We start from the raw sequence: 15,594 nt of genomic DNA, 5'->3' as shown, positions 1-15,594 counted from the left end.
CTAGATACTTCATATAAATAGAATCATACAATATTTTTTCTTTTGTGACTGGCTTATTTCACTTAGAAAAATATCCTTAAACCATGTTGTAGTATGTGTCAGAATTCCATTTTTTAAGGCTAATATTCCATATATACATACATATATATATATATATATATACACACATGGCATCTTATTTATCCATTCATACATCAAGGAACATGAGTTTTATCTTCCATTTTTTTGTAATTATAAATAATGCTGCTATGAAAATGAGTATACAAATATCTCTCTGAGGCTGTTTTAATTCTTTTGGGAATATATTCAGAAGTGTAATACTGGTCACATGATAATTCTATTTTTAATTTTTTGAGGAACTGCTATACTGTTTCTTGGGCTTCCCTGGTAGCTCAGCTGAAAAGAATCTGCCTGCAATGCAGGAGACCCCAGTTCAATTCCCGGGTCAGGAAGGTCCCCTGGAGAAGGGATAGGCTACCCACTCCAGTATTCTTGGGCTGATCTGGTGGCTCAGACAGTAAAGAATCCACCTGCATTGTGAGAGACCTGGGTTTGATTCCTGGTTTGGGCAGATCCCTTGGAGGAGGGCATGGCAACCCTCTCCAGTATTCTTGCCTGGAGAATCCCCATGGCGGGCTACAGTCCATGTGGTTGCAAAGAGTTGGACACAACTTTGTGACTAAGCATAGCATACTGTTTCTCATAGCAACTGCACCGTTTCACATTCCTACCAACAGTGTACAAGTGTTTTAGTTTCTTCACATCCTGGCCAATATGTGCTATTTTTTGGACTTGGTAGTGGCCATTGTAACAGGTATGAGATGAGAATCTCATCTATTCTTAGCCACTCATTTTGTGTATGAGGAACTGAGACCCAGTCGTTTTAAATAGATTGTCCGAGGTAGTGCAAATCATATGAGAGAACAAAGTGCAGTGGTTAAAATACTGGTCTCTGGATCTAGATTCCCACTCTTTAATCCTGGCTCTGCCACTGTCTGGCTGTGAAACCTTGGGCACGTTACTTAACTTCTCTGTGTCAGTTTTCTTATTTTATAATTTAAGGGTACCTACCTCACAGAGTTGTTGTTATAAGGACTAAATGAGATAGGACAGATACAGTGCAGCTTGAAAATGGCCACCGTTTTTTGACATTCCTGCTATTGGAAGATGGGATCTAATTTCCCTCCCCTTGAATCTACACTGGCCAGAGGCACTCAGTTGTCAGTAATAAAATGCAAGTGAAGTAATGCTGCTTGACCTCCCAGTCTGAGTTGGAAAAAGACTTCCACCTTGTGCCTTGGTTTCCAGGCACTCTCTCCGCAGGAAGCCATCTGCATATAAGTATGACTGTCCTGCTAGAGAAATCATATGGAGAGACCCTGAAACTACACACAGAGAGGGGTTTGTTTCATTGAACTCAGCTTTCCTGCCATCCTGACAAGGTGCCAGGCATTTGAATGAACCTCTGTGGTACCCTCCAGACTAAACCAGCTGTCAGCTAAACAAAAATAAGTGACCTCAGTCAATAACACATTAAGCCAAAAGACTGCCAGCCAAGTTTCCCAAACACTATTTTTACATAATTAGTTTTGGCATTAAATGACACAGCAATTGATCACCGGGCCGCTAGAATGTAAGCTCTCTAAGGGCAGGTATTTTTGCCTTCATTGTTATTTCCCCAGGACTTAGAGCAATGCCTGGCATATAATAGGTGTTCAGTAAAGATTTGCTCAGTGAATGGATAAAAACTAAACTCTTGTTTTTATTAGTGGTAGATGATTATCAGAACCAGTCTGCTGATCAGAGCTCTCTGTATCACTCCATGCTGACCTAAAAGATACTGACCATTTTATTTCTCCTGAGATTTTTAGGGCCTTATAATAAAACTTTTGATGTATTCTCAAAAAGTTAGTGGTAAGGTATACTCCAAGTTGCAAAGGTTGGAGAACATTATAAGAGACTGTATGGTGTTTCTTTTTCTTAACTTTTATTATTAAAATTTTTTTTTCCTTCTGTGAAGTCATTTTTTATCGGCGTATAATTGCTTTATAATGTTGTATTAGATTTAGCTGTACAATGAAGTGAATCAGCCATATGCATACGTATATCCTCTCCCTCCTGTACTTTCTTCCCACCCTACCCCTATTCCACCCCTCTAGGTCATCACACAGAACTGAGCAGAGCTTCCTGTGCTTTATAGCAGGTTTCCACTAGTTACCTATTTTACATACGGTAGTGTATATATTTCAATGCTAATCTCCCAGTTCATCCCAGCCTCCCTCAATACTACAATGTTGTTGTTTTAGTTGCTAAATTATGCCCAGTTCTTTCTGACCCCATAGACCGTAGCCTGCCAGTCCTCTGTCCATGGGACTTCCAGGCAAGAACACTGAAGTGGATTGCCAGTTCCTCTCCAGGGAATCTTCCCAACCCAAAATGGAACGAACCTGTGTCTCCTGCATTGCAGACAGATTCTTTACTGTTGAGCCACCAGGGAAGTCCCAAAATGACAATATCAGGCAATTAAAACCTGTAGCTCATTAAATCCTCACAACCCTGTAAAGTTTATATCATTTTCTTCCTTTCTACATATTAAGACACTAGGGCTTGAAGAGTTTAGGTACTTTGCCCAAACAAAGATGAGAAAGAGAAACGGAGCTTCAGGATTTGAACCTAGATCTGCCTCTTCCTTGAAGAACACTTTTCAGTTGAGAAAACTATTCATAAAGATTATCAGCACACAACAGTGAGTAAAGAGGGCCTGTTGCTTTAAAAGTCGGGAATAGCCCATTCAAGTCTCAGCTGCTGGCCAGTCATGAGGCTTTCTTCAACTCACTTATCTCATTTTCCTCAACCAGAAAATGGGAAAAGTGATCCCTGTCCTGCCTACCTTACAGTGATGTGGGTGATTCTAACAACCCAAACACTTCTTGCAAACATGCTCCTGTAGAAAAACCTTCCCATGGCAACAAAGACAGGAGAAAGATGTGCAAAGGTTTTTGAGATCCTACATAAATGAACATTTTTGACAAAATATTGGGAATCAGTGATTCCAAAGTTGAAAAAAATCTTCAGCAATGTTCATTGAGTTCAAAAGAAATGAGTGTTAAGACAATTAAGATCGTTTGAGGTAAAGGATATATTCATCTAAAGTGAAATTTTTATTCAAAATATAATTGTCACTGGTTCTATCACTAATCCAGGAACTAAGACCCCACATGCCATGGGGGGCACATGGCATATACAGCCTATGTGCCACAACTACCGAAGTCCATATGCTCCAGAGCCCTTACAATGAGAAGGGGAATCCGTGGAAGAGAGCAACAGGGACAGCCGTTGCAATGAGAAGCCAGCGCAGCACAACTGGAGAGCAGCCCCCCCACCGCAACTAGAGGATGTGCAGCAATGAAGACCCAGTGCAGCCAAAACAAAACAAAGAAATAGATACACCAATAAAACAAAATTATAAAAATATAATTGGCAATCAGGCTTTGGGTACCAGCTGGGTTGCTTTACCCTCACAGACTCAACCATTCGTTTCTAAAGTACGTCCTTTTTGCTGAGGTGAAAATGTTAGGAGGAAATCCAGCCTCACCCACGTGCCACAGCAAGACCTTCCAGCCCTTCTTTGTGCTGTTGCTGAACCAGGCTACCTGATCAGACTTCCTTTGCCTTAGGGTAAATTCCATTTGGAGTCTCATGTTGCTCTCTTCCACTGATTGGCCCCCATTAATATATCTTAGTCCTTCAATATGTTCTATTAATGTTGAGCCACAGAAGAGAAACCATTGGTTACTGGGAATTTCTGTAAATTAGCTCATTTCACCCCCACCTTCCCTCTAGAGCATTCAGTTCTGAAAACCAAGGGCTCCTTGGTCTGAGTAGCCTTTGTCAAGCCACAAAAGATCCTGTTAAACACTTTCTCTAGGGCCTAGGGGGTCTCCTTGACAAATATTTGCATAACTATTGTCAGCTTCTCAAGTGATACTTGAAAACAAAACAAAACAAACAAACAAAAACAAATAGAACCCGAACCAAGGGGGTCTTATTATTTTTAAGTAGAGACAGTGTTTAAATGTGATTTATTTGGCTGAAGTTCTGTCTAAACTGCAACCTTACCACACCAACACACAGTCAGACATACATGTGGGTGCATGCGCGTGCGCACACACACATGATGAGCTAGGTTTAGTCCCCCTAACTCAGATCCCTATATGTTTCTATGACCTATGATTGTATACACACTGATAGTTCTTAACTCTAACTTGTGAATAGTCTAATACAAATATGAATATGTTAAAAATGTGAATTTGACTATTACAACTGTAGAACTCAATTCAACAAAACATATTTAAGATTATATAAAAGTATCAAATTTACCAAGAGAGTTTCTGAGATTTAAACTGGTTTAAGAGCAAGTAATTTGTAAACTCATCTTTCTGAATTTATGTCTTTTCAACTTTCCACCACTTAAAACTCCATCAACACTCCATTTGTTTAGAATATCTAGAAGCCCAGTTTCTAAAACATAGCATACAGGTTATGGGTTCTGGATCTGTGGTCAGTAGACCTGCAATTCAACCCACCCTGTGACTACATGAAGGCATATCCTTCTTGAGTCACTTAGTACCTGTGTTATAAGATTGTTGTGAAAATTAATGAGAAAAATAAAACAACATTGTCAAGCCTAGAGCAAGTACTTGAAAACATCAGCTATTTGTACTATCATCAAAAAGTCTACAGATACATTCTGGAGAGGGTATGGAGAAAAGGGAATCCTCCTACACTCTTGGTGGGAAGGTAAATTGGTGCAGCCACTGTGGAAATCAGTATGGAGATTTATTACATGTATGTACATATGAAGTCACTTCAGTCATGTCCAACTGTTTGTAACCCTATTTACTGTAGACTGCCAGGCTGCTCTATCCATGGGATTCTCCAGCAAGAATAGTGGATTAGGTGGCCATGCCCTCCCCCAGTGGATCCCTGCCCTCCAACCCAGGGATCAAAGCTGTGTCTCCTGGGTCTCTTGCACTGGCAGCCCAGTTCCTTGCTGCTAGTACCACCTGGGAAGTCAAAGGAGGTTTCTTAAAAAACTAAAAGTAGAGCCACCATGTGATCCACCAGGCCCACTCCTGAACATATATCCAGAGAAAACCCTAATTCAAAGAGACATGCACCTCAATGTTCATAGCAGCACTGTTTACAATAGCTAAAACATGGAAATAACACAAGTGTGCATTAACAGACAATTCATTTTAAGAAGATGTGGGGTGTGTGTGTGTGTGTGTGTGTGTGTGTGTGTATAAGTAAGCAATGGAATATTACTTAGCCATAAAAAAGAGTGAAATATTGTCACTTGCAGCAACATGGATGGACCTAGAGAATATCATACTAAGTGAAGTAAGTCAGAGAAAAACAAATATTACATTATCACTTGTATGTGGAATCTAAAAAAGTAATACAATTGAATTTATTTACAAAACAGAAACAGACTGAAAACAGAATAAACTTATGGTTAACCAAAGGTGAAAGGGAGTGGGGGAGGGATAAATCAGGAGTACTAGAGACAAACTACTATACATAAAATAAATAAGCAACAAAGATTTACTGTATAGTATATCAGTTCAGTTCAGTAATTCAGTCATGTCCAACTCTTTGTGACCCCATGGACTGCAGCATGCCAGGCTTCCCTGTCCAGCATCAAATCCCAGAACTTGCTCAAACTCATGTCCATCAAGTTGGTGATGCCATCCTCATCCTCTGTCATCCCCTTCTCCTCCTGCCTTCAGTCTTTCCCAGCATCGTGGTCTTTTCCAATAAGTCAGTTCTTCGCATCAGGCGGCCAAAGTATTGGAGCTTAAGCTTCAGTATCAATCCTTCTAATGAACATTCAGGACTGATTTCCTTTAGGATGGACTGGTGGGATCTCCTTGCAGTCCAAGGGACTCTTAAAGGTCTTCTCCAATACCACAGATCAAAAGCATCAATTCTTTGGTGCTCAGCTTTCTTTATAGTCTAACTCTCACATCCACACATGCTGCTACTGCCAAGTCGCTTCAGTCGTGTCCAACTCTGTGCAACCCCATAGACAGCAGCCCACCAGGCACTCCTGTCCCTGGGATTCCACAGGCAAGAATACTGGAGTGGATTGCCATTTCCTTCTCCAATACATGAAAGTGAAAAGTGAAAGTGAAGTCGCTCAGTCGTGTCCGATTGCTAGCGACCACGTGGACTGCAGCCCACCAGGCTCCTCCATCCATGGGATTTTCCAGGCAAGAGTACTGGAGGGGAATCCCCTCCCGTTGCCATTGCCTTCTCTGATCCACACATGACTACTAGAAAAACCATAGCTTTGACTACATGGACCTTTATTGGCAAAGTAATGTCTCTGCTTTTTAATATGCTGTCTAGGTTGGTCATAACTTTTCTTCCAAGGAGCAAGTGTCTTTTAATTTCATGGCTGCATTGGAGCCAAAAAAAAAAAGTCTGTCATTGTCTCCATTGTTTCCTCATCTATTTGCCATGAACTGATGGGACCAGAAGCTATGATCTTAGTTTTCTGAATGTTGTGTTTTAAACCAATTTTTTCACTCTCCTCTTTCAATTTCATCAAGGGGCTCTTTAGCTCTTCTTCATTTTCTGCCATAATGGTGGTGTTATCTGCATATCTGAGGTTATTGATATTTCCCCCAGCAATCTTGATTCCAGCTTGTGCTTCATCCAGCCTGGCATTTCACATGATGTACTCTGCATATAAGTTAAGTAAGCGGGGTGACAATATACAGCCTTGATGTATTTCTTTCCTATTTGGAACCAGTCTGTTGTTCCATGTCCAGTTCTAACTGTTGCTTCTTGACCTGCATACAGATTTCTCAGGAGGCAGGTCAGGCGGTCTGGCATCCCCATCTCTTTTAGAATTTTCCACAGTTTCTTGTGATCCACACAGTCAAAGGCTTCGGCATAGTCAATAAAGCAGAAATAGATGTGTTTCTGGAACTCTCTTGCTTTTTTGATGATCCAACGGATGTTGGCAATTTGATCTCTGGTTCCTCTGCCTTTTCTAAATACAGCTTGAACATCTGGATGTTCACGGTTCACATACTGTTGAAACCTGGCTTGGAGAATTTTGAGCATTACTTTGCTAGCATGTAAGATGAGTGCAGTTGTGCCATAGTCTGAACATTCTTTGGCATTGCCTTTCTTTGGGATTGGAATGAAAACTGACCTTTTCCAGTCCTGTGGCCACTGCTGAGTTTTCCATATTTGCTGGCATATTGAGTGTAGTACTTTCACAGCATCATCTTTCAGGATTTGAAATAGCTCAACTGGAATTCCATCACCTCACACCTCCACTAGCTTTCTTCATAGTGATGTTTCCTAAGGTCCACTTGACTTCACATTCCAGAATGTCTGGCTCTAGGTGAGTGATCACACCATCGTGGTTACCTGGGTCATGAAGATCTTTTTTGTATAGTTCTTCTGTGTATTCTTGCCACCTCTTCTTAATATCTTCTGCTTCTATTGGATCCATACCATTTCTGTCCTTTTTTGTGCCCATCTTTGCATGAAACATTCCCTTGGTATCTCTAGTTTTCTTGAAGAGATCTCTAGTCTTTCCCATTCTATTGTTTTCTGCTATTTCTTTGCATACGGGACTATAAAAATATTTTGTAATAATGTATAATGGAAAATAATATAAAATGAATATATATATAGCTGAATTACTTTGCTGCACTCCTGAAACTAACACAATATTTTAAATCAACTATACTCCAATTTTAAAAAGTTACAAATCAAACCTCATCAGCCATTGTAATTAGTATAATTTTTGTCAAATTTAATGCTAAGATACTTGAGTTTCACAAACTATCCTTACTGCTTGCTGTTCCCATCAGTGCCATTGCCTTCATTTCTATGACCATAGCAAGTTATTTACATTGTCCTTTACAACAGTAGGTACTTTTCATCTCTCTTAGACATGCTCAAGGTTGTAAAATGCACAAAGCAAAAAGTAATTCAATTGGAAAGACTGAGTCTCTTGTTAGTATCAAGATATTTAAAATTTAGCTCAAGTATTGATTCTTTTGCATTAAAATCAATTTTAGATGTTAACAATTGCTAGTCTAATTGCTAGTGATGCTACAATTAACAGAAGAACACAAATCATGGGCATCAAGTACACATTAAAGTCAAATAACAAGTAATTATTTTCCTTAATTCTTTGAGGATATTGATCAAACCCAATGTAATTTCTCTTTCCAAATGGAATTCTGACTCTTCTGTAAGAATGAAGAAGTAAAAACATCCCCTGTAAAGGGCTATCTCACCTCCTTCCATGTCAATGGAAAGGAGGAAATGAAAATTGAACATCATAGACAAAGCACAGATGGGAAACTGGATACGCTGATCACCATCTATTTTGATTACTGCAATTGTTAGGGCTAAATGCTTGATCTATGTTTGAGAATGGCAGTTAGTCTGCTTAAAAGAAAGGAAGTGATCAACGTGATGTAGTTGAGATTTATCTGTATCAAATCTAACTATGTTTTGGGATATACTGAAAATCTTGATCTATATAAAAGTTTCCAATTTCATAGAACTTTCTTCCCTGTCAGTACCCAGAAAAGGCTTTGAAATGGATCGGAACTCTACAAATGAAAGGAGTGCAAATGGAGCGAATAAGGTCCCAAACACTTTGTATGGGACCTTACAAGTCTTAACCACAGTCACATTTTCCTTTCATGATAACTCTATGCTCACTTCAAGGGAAAGAAATTTAGTGAATCAGAAACCCAAAGTTGGTCTCCACTGGAGTCTGTGACATATTTGCTATGATGTTCGTGATTTACAGAGCCTCTTCCTCTCCACTCCTAATTGATGAGAACTGGACCAAGGTTAATGGAAATACTTAAGCATTCTCTCTAGTTTTCCCCACAAAGATCAACACAAGGACCAGCAATGGTGTTGTTTATGTTAGGCTGACTTACTATCTCATGCTGCTCCTCATTTCTAACATCCGTGATTCATTCACAGTATTTCATCAAATGCACTCATAAAGTGGGGTTAATCACACTCGCCTATAATAGTGAATGATTATTGCTTTTGTCTTAATCTTCAGATAAAAGCATTTGAATCTCCTCTGAATACACCTTCTCTACTCAATCCATGGGGTTTCAAGTGCAGACGGTCTCATCCCCAACTCCAGGGATGGGCACAGAAGCCCAGGGCTGATGGGCACAGAAGCCCAGGGCTGATGGGCACAGAAACCCAGGGCTGACGGAAACAGGGCATGGAATCCTGTCATCCTGGGTCTTTGGTCCCCTGCCACATCCGTCTGTGCAGCAAAGGATTTTGCCCCTAGGCCAAGTTGGAGACATCATCTGTGAAGAAATTTAGTCAGTTGATGTGATATATTCATGCAATAGTAATTCAAAATAGGGGTTGGCATACCAGAGAGGACCGAGTATGCTTTGGTATCTGGGGAGAGGACCACCCTGACCACCTGCCCCCAGCAACCTAAAGTAAATTCTATCATCCACATTCCTACCAACAAACACAAAATCTAGCTCTAATTCTGGAGCAGAAGAAAGGAAACCCCACTCAAGCCATCTATATCAATTGCACTTGTCCTTGATCCACAAATAAATGAGTTAAAGACCATGGATTGGTAGGAAATTCTGCACTTCAAGTTTACTTGGAGAACAACTGAAATAAAATTTGAAAGAACTGACCTGACAGTGGAAATATAAATAATTCACAAAACAGAAGAAGCTATAAGGAATTCTCATTAATGTCCAAAAAGAGAATATATTCACTTTTAAACCAAAATAGACTACTATGAAAGAAGAGCAGTTGAGAAGCAATGAAGAGTTCATGGAAATTAAAAATACATCACCAAAATAAAGAATAAATCAAAGAAGTGCAAGAAAACAAATCAGAAAAATTTCTTGCAATATAGAGTAAAAAGATCAAAGATAGAAAACTTGAGGGAAAAAATGTCAAGAGAAGTAGAACAACTAAAAAACCAATATCTGTCCTACACAGATGTTCTACGAACAGAGAAATGAGGAAAAAATTTAAAAATAGAAGAACATACCCCAGAGTTGATATAAAATATAAAACTTCAAACTGAAAGAGGATGAGTTTGGAAAAAAAAGATTCATTCTGAAACTTCAGAATATGTATAAAGAGAACGCACCAAAGTCTTTGGGTTGAGAGGTGAATAGGGGAAACATTACTATAAACAAGTAACAATTTCAGGGATTCCACTGACACATGGGATGCAACAAAATAGAGGAAAGCAGAGCAACTATGGGAGATACTTAACATTCTAGCTAGAGGAGTGGCCAGTGGCTGGATGGAGCAGGCCAGGGACTGCTTACACCTGAGATGGATAACAGCCCAGCACACCCCAGAGGTAGACGTCCAAGTGAAATGTCAAAGGAATTACAACTGAGAGACCAAGAGTGTCAGTTGTACCTAAGGGAATCTAGCAGTTGCAAATATGTGTAACGGGTTTCCAGGTGAAATCAAGACAGGTATTCTTAGTTGAGACACCAAGAAGTGATAAAAGCAGTAGTGGAACATAAAGGTAGCTGGCTCCGAGTGAAAAATCAGTAGTCTTATATCTTTATAAGGTATAAAATAATAAAGTAATAATATAATGTATAATGTAATAAAGATATTGTCCATGAAAAATAGAAAGGCAAGGAAGAAAGCAATGGAGTAATGCTTTCAAATAACTAAGGAAAAAATATTTTGAACATAAAATTCTGTATGCAGCCACACCATCAACCAAGTGTGAAAGTGAAATGAAGACATTTCATACATGCAAAGACTTAGAACAGTTCTTATATATCTCTTCTGAAAAAAGTTGAAAAGTACCAAAATATACTTCAGCAACACCAAAGAGGAATCCATGATAAAGGATGATACAGAGTCTAAGAAACAGCAAAAGTAACCCACAAAGACCATAGAAAGAAACAGTGGGGATAGATTTATGCAATGTGACAATAAAATAGTCTGTTTAAAAGTAACTATTCCAAAACCAGTACAAATAACAATCGGATAATTACGAAATATATTTTCTTTTTCAACAAGAGAAAAGGGAGACAATTACAAACTCTGTGAAAATTATGGTCCATAGATGCAGTAAGCTAAGACAAGGCATTTATTTGAGAAATGGATAAACTGTATGAAAGGAATATCCATTTCACTTTATCATAGGAAAATCTCAGAGTGGCACAGGTTTAGGAACATAAAATTACAACTCCTTTTCTATGGATTTAATCATCCCACCTAGATCTGTAACAAATACTAGTTACATAATCATAATACCGTAAGTGCTATTATTTGGACTTGAATTTCATAATAGATTTATAGATGAAGACAAAGTATGGAAAATTCTGGTTATAAGTGTTATTATAAACTATGCAAAAGAGAGTTCCAAAATTGAAAGGATTTCTGGTTTCTGGTCAGAAATATAAGATGCTTTAAAATCACCACTCCATCCTAACAACTAACAAAAAGCCTAAAAATCAACAACTTTTCTTAAATCCCTCAGAGAATTGAAGTCACGGGGCAAACTGCTGCCCTCAAAATTGGAGAGACAAACAGGCAGATAGAAACAATCACAATTTATTGGAGGAGAATCCTAAATGGAAATCAGACTGTGTTCCTTTAATCCATGACATCAGGACCAGCTTTCAACTAAAAGTTACAAGGCAAACTGAAAGGCAATCAACACAGTTTGCAGAGAAGGAACAGCATCAGAAACAAATTCAGATATGTCAGGGATGTTGGAATTATCAGTCGAAGTATTCAAACAACTATGATTAACATGCTAAAAGCCCTAATGGATAAATGCAAGAATAGATGGGCAAGAAGAAAGATGGAAATGTTAAAAGAATCGAAATGAATTCTAGATATCAAAAACAGAAATGAAGGATGTGATAACTTCTGATGGGCTTTGGTGGGCTCATTCTTAGAGTGGACATGGCTGAAGAAAAAGCATGAGATTATGTGAATAAAAACATCCAAAACTGAAAAGAAAAAAGATTAAAAAAAAGAAAAAGGAACAGATCCACGGACAACTACAGAAGGTATAACAAAGATATTCCTTTTGAGAATGCCAGAAACAGAATTTCCTCAAATTAATATTAAACCACAAATCACACATCCAGGAAACTCAAAGAACAATAAGTAGGATCAGTTCAGTTCAGTTCAGTAACTCAGTCGTGTCCAACTCTTTGCCACCCTGTGAATCACAGCATGCCAGGCCTCCCTGTCCATCACCAATTCCCAGAGTTCACTCAGACTCACGTCCATCGAGTCCGTGATGTCATCCAGCCATCTCATCCTCTGTCGTCCCCTTCTCCTCCTGCCCCCAATCCCTCCCAGCATCAGGGTCTTTTCCAGTGAGTCAACTCTTCACACGAGGTGGCCAAAGTATTGAAGTTTCAGCTTTAGCATCATTTCTTTCAATGAACACCCAGGATAGATCTCCTATAGAAAGGACTGGTTGGATCTCCTTGCAGTCCAAGGGACTCTCAAGAGTCTTCTCCAACACCACAGTTCAAAAGCATCAATTCTTTGGTGCTCAGCCTTCTTCACAGTCCAACTCTCACATCCATACATGACCACAGGAAAAACCATAGCCTTGACTAGACGGACCTTAGTCAGCAAAGTAATGTCTCCGCTTTTGAATATACTGTCTAGATTGGTCATAACTTTTCTTCCAAGTAGTAAGCATCTTTTAATTTCATGGCTGCAGTCACCATCTGCAGTGATTTTGGAGCCCAGAAAAACAAAGTCTAACACTGTTTCCACTGTTTCCCATCTATTTCCCATGGAGTGATGGGACTGGATGCCATGATCTTCGTTTTCTGAATGTTGAGCTTTAAGCCAACTTTTTCACTCTCCTCTTTCACTTTCATCAACAGGCTTTTTAGTTCCTCTTCACTTTCTGCCATAAGGGTGGTGTCATCTGCATATCTGAGGTTATTGATATTTCTCCTGGTAATCTTGATTCCAGCTTGTGCTTCTTCCAGCCCAGCGTTTCTCATGATGTACTCTGCATAGAAGTTAAATAAGCAGGGTGACAGTATACAGCCTTGACGTACTCCTTTTCCTATTTGGAACCAGTCTGTTGTTCCATGTCCAGTTCTAACTGTTGCTTCCTGACCTGCATACAGATTTCTCAAGAGGCAGGTCAGGTGGTCTGTATTCCCATCTCTTTCAGAATTTTCCACAGTTTATTGTGATCCACACAATCAAAGGCTTTGGCATAGTCAATAAAGCAGAAATAGATGTGTTTCTGGAAATCTCTTGCTTTTTCCATGATCCAGCGGTTGTTGGCAATTTGATCTCTGGTTCCTCTGCCTTTTCTAAAACCAGCTTGAACGTCAGGAAGTTCACAGTTCACGTATTGCTGAAGCCTGGCTTGGAGAATGTTGAGCATTACTTTCCTAGCATGTGAGATGAGTGCAGTTGTGCGGTAGTTTGAGCATTCTTTGGCATTGCCTTTCTTTGGGATTGGAATAAAAACTGACGTTTTCCAGTTCTGTGGCCACTCCTGAATTTTCCCAATTTGCTGGCATATTGAGTGCAGCACTTTCACAGCATCATCTTTTGGGATTTGAAATAGCTCAACTGGAATTCCATCACCTCCACTAGCTTTGTTCATAGTGATGCTTTCTAAGGCCCACTTGACTTCACATTCCAGGATGTCTGGCTCTAGATAAGTGATAACACCATCATGATTCAGTTCTCCCCAAATTACACACAGGCATACAACATTCAAACTACAGAAAATCAAAGATAAAGAAATTTTGAATGAGGCCAGAGGGGGAATAATACCACACCTACAGAGGAACAAACATATGAATTGAGATCTGACTTCTTCTCTAAAATTATGCATGTAAGAAGAGGGTGAAGTGAAATATTTAAAGTGTTGAAGAGAAAGAAACATTACCCTAGAATTCTGCATCCTGGGAAATTATCATCCAAAGGTGAAGGAGAGGCAGTGAGCCAGGTGATGGTCGCATAGGTCTCTTGCTTCAACAGTGTTTGGAGGGAACAGACCCAAGGATACCCCTTGCTCCAACCTCCCATCACCCTCCAATCTTCTTTCTAATCACAACCTTCAGAATCAGCCATTCAGCTGTCTTCAATCACTAAGACCAGCCAACACCATTTTCTGAGCTTACCTCTTTATTACCGATCAACTATGAGATTCGTCAGAATTATTCCACAGAGGTGAGGGCCACCATCAACCTCCTGGTCAACATGCATTTGCAGGCCTCCTACACCTACCTCTCTTTGGACTTCTATTTTCACTAAGAAAACGTGGGTCTGAAGGGCATGGGCCATTTTTTTCTGCCAGTTGGCCTAGGAGAATGGCAAAAGTGCCCAGCTGTCTCTTGAAAATGCAAAACCAGCGTTGGGGTCATATCCCTTTCCATTACGTGCAGAAACCGTCTCAAGATGAGTGGGGTAAAACCCAGGATGCTATGGAAGCCACCCTTCTCATGGAGAAGAACCCGAGCTATGCCCTTTTAGATCTGCATGACCCCCACAGGTGCCCACCTCTGTGACCTCCTGGAGAGCCACTTCTTGGAGGAGCAGGTGAAACTCATCAAGAAGATGGGTGACCACCTGACCAACCTCCACAGGCTGGCTGGTCCTCAGGCTGGGTTAAGGGAATATCTCTTGGAAGCATGACTAGAAACCTCTGGAGCCTAGAGGACTTTGAGGAGCCCCTCTGGTGTCAGGGCTTCTACATGAAGCCCCTGTCTGCAGCCACTAGGCAGCTTTTTAACCCCCCGGGGGGCCCTCTCCCAAGCCTTGGACCAAATGCAAACAATAAGACTTTTTGCAGAAAAAAACAAAGTGAGTGAGAAATAAAGACGTTCTCAAACAAAGATTGAGAGATATTTGTTGCCAATAGATCTGCCTTTTCAGAAATGTTTAAGGAAGTTCTTCTGACAAAAGGAAAATTATATCGATCAGAAACTTGGATTTACATAAGGAAAAAACATTAGAGAAAGAATAAGCGAAGGTAAAATAAAGCTTTTTTGCTTCAAAATAATAAAAGCAACTATACATTCTATGATTTTACCAAAATGAAAAGAAACTGGGAGGCAGAGACAATGAAGTTAAGAGAAGTGTAGGCATACTAATTTCCTCATCTTACCTAGGAGAGAATCAGGTTTTACTAAATAGTTGATGGATCAAGAAAAAAGAAGTTTAAATATATTTTCGTAAGCTATAGAGTAAGTTATAAAATAATCAAAATTGCATGAAAGAGTAGGGAACTGAGAAGTGTTAAATGGGCTAAACTCCAACTCTTTCATTGAAGACAGTCAGGAGTGTTCCTGACAGTTGATAAACCAAATAAAAGAGACATAGAATACTATTCAGCGCTCTAGATATATCCATGCTGCTAAGTCACTTCGGTCATGTCCGACTCTGTGCAACCCCATAGATGGCAGCCCACCAGGCTCCGCCATCCCTGGGATTCTCCAGGCAAGAACACTGGAGTGGGTTGCCATTTCCTTCTCCAATGCATGAAAGTGAAAAGTGAAAGTGAAG

At 39.8% G+C, this 15,594-nt stretch overlaps 2 pseudogenes; both read left to right on the top strand.

Moving 5' to 3' along the window:
* Positions 1 to 10,360: 10,360 nt before the first annotated feature.
* LOC101118363 (putative SNURF-like protein) lies at positions 10,361 to 10,592 on the top strand (annotated as a pseudogene).
* A 339-nt stretch (positions 10,593 to 10,931) lies between these two features.
* On the top strand, positions 10,932 to 14,724 carry LOC101118108 (ferritin light chain-like; annotated as a pseudogene).
* Positions 14,725 to 15,594: the final 870 nt, after the last annotated feature.

This window comes from Ovis aries, chromosome 7 (genome assembly GCF_016772045.2).
Source record: "Ovis aries strain OAR_USU_Benz2616 breed Rambouillet chromosome 7, ARS-UI_Ramb_v3.0, whole genome shotgun sequence".
Taxonomy (NCBI): Eukaryota; Metazoa; Chordata; class Mammalia; order Artiodactyla; family Bovidae; genus Ovis; species Ovis aries.
The sequence above is the reverse complement of the archived record's forward strand: the minus strand, read 5'-3'. Positions and strand labels throughout refer to the sequence as shown.